At 39.5% G+C, this 1,953-nt stretch overlaps 2 non-coding genes across 2 annotated transcripts; both read left to right on the forward strand.

Annotated features, from left to right (window-relative positions):
- The first annotated feature begins 882 nt into the window (after positions 1-882).
- On the forward strand, positions 883-955 carry trnam-cau. Its single transcript has one exon. It is a non-coding gene; the product is annotated as a tRNA-Met (tRNA).
- Positions 956-1,341: 386 nt separating this feature from the next.
- trnar-acg lies at positions 1,342-1,414 on the forward strand. Its single transcript has one exon. It is a non-coding gene; the product is annotated as a tRNA-Arg (tRNA).
- Positions 1,415-1,953: the final 539 nt, after the last annotated feature.

Genomic DNA, 1,953 nt, shown 5'->3' on the forward strand with positions numbered 1-1,953 from the left:
ATTTTTTTCACTTGAGCTGTATGATCCAAAAAGCTCACATCTTGGTCAGCTAGGTAAACAACTGACCTGTGACTATGAGGCACCGAATTTTTGGCAGCATCAATGACCCATGTGTGATCAGAGTGGCAGTGTGCCTAGCTAGTCTAAAATGTCCTAGACCCCTGACAGAAGTTTAGTCTTTAAAAACTCTGAAACAACTTGAAGATTTCTTCTTGTATCCAAGATTGTGGTCCTACCGATATTAAAATGCCAACTTAAATATATATGTCTTGAGAAACAGAGCAAACACTTTTTTTTATCACGGTTGGTAGACTCAACAAGGGTCAAGTTTGGTATTGTCTTTCTCCATCTTGAAGATTCCTGCTGCTTCACTACAACACAAACCTGATATGGGTGGACACGCATTGCCATGCTAGATCAGATGAAAATGCCTCTATTGTCAGTATTATTTTTAAACCACTAATGTAATCTCTGTCACAGACAAATTATTAAGATACGCAGAGCTCTTAAATGTTATAAAAGCCTTAAAACATTGAACAAAAGAGAATGGACATGACTCAGTGTGATTAAACACCTGCAACTCCTGTTGGAATGTGGGTAAAACCAAATGTGTTTTGATTATAATAAAATCCCAATAGCTCCTCTTGTGTGTCCCTTGATTAGCATTTCCAAAAACAGTGATGGAAAATACACATGTGTAAAAGTCACTGGTGGAGATGTGTGAGATTCCAGTGTAACCATAAGTTTGAAATGATGAGCTTTGTCTTGATGGACACAAGCGGTCATGTGATGCCATGAGGTCAACCAAAATATGGAATGACAAAAACAGAAGCTTTAGGATGTTTCTAGCAGAACAATGCTTGCATCGCTCTCTGTTTTGTGGCCTCGTTGGCGCAGTAGGCAGCGCGTCAGTCTCATAATCTGAAGGTCGTGAGTTCAACCCTCACACAGGGCAGGTGCACTTTTTCAACTTCTGATAGTCATCTCATCATGCTACTACAAAAAATGGACATGTTCTCACATGGCTCACAACATGCCTGTCATCCTCCATTTCAATTGTGTTCAATCAAGCTCAACACAAATAAATCCTATTTGCTAAAACACAACTTTGCAAAAAACACAAAATGCCATTACAATGTCGCTATAGGCCTTTGGAATGGAAAAATATTACTATGCTGAATCTCCCCTTCTATTTCACATTAACTGAAAATGGACTAATCAGGGAATTATTCTTGTCCACGATGACTTACGCGTGTTTGTCAATCATACAGTTCTGCACCTGTGGTCTTGAATAACAACCTCGTCTGCCATGGCTTCAAGCGATAATGTACATGCTGTAAAGGGCTAGTGGCGCAATGGATAACGCGTCTGACTACGGATCAGAAGATTCTAGGTTCGACTCCTGGCTAGCTCAAAAACATTATTGCATCTCTACACATTACCTTTGTGTGTCTTGCAAATTGTGACTGCATTTGTGTCATATTCAACTTAAGGTCTACGATAAAACAGTGCTCTCCTAACATTCTCTCGGGATCTTGTTGAACTTCCAATTGTCCAAAGTAGCATTGCAACCAACCTTGCTTTATTTCACATGTGCCATAATTTTTTTCACTTGAGCTGTATGATCCAAAAAGCTCACATCTTGGTCAGCTAGGTAAACAACTGACCTGTGACTATGAGGCACCGAATTTTTGGCAGCATCAATGACCCATGTGTGATCAGAGTGGCAGTGTGCCTAGCTAGTCTAAAATGTCCTAGACCCCTGACAGAAGTTTAGTCTTTAAAAACTCTGAAACAACTTGAAGATTTCTTCTTGTATCCAAGATTGTGGTCCTACCGATATTAAAATGCCAACTTAAATATATATGTCTTGAGAAACAGAGCAAACACTTTTTTTTATCACGGTTGGTAGACTCAACAAGGGTCAAGTTTGGTATTGTCTTTCTCCATCTT

This window comes from Nematolebias whitei, unplaced genomic scaffold (genome assembly GCF_014905685.2).
Source record: "Nematolebias whitei isolate Nwh7 unplaced genomic scaffold, NemWhi1 Nwh_scaf_10825, whole genome shotgun sequence".
NCBI classification, from domain to species: Eukaryota; Metazoa; Chordata; class Actinopteri; order Cyprinodontiformes; family Rivulidae; genus Nematolebias; species Nematolebias whitei.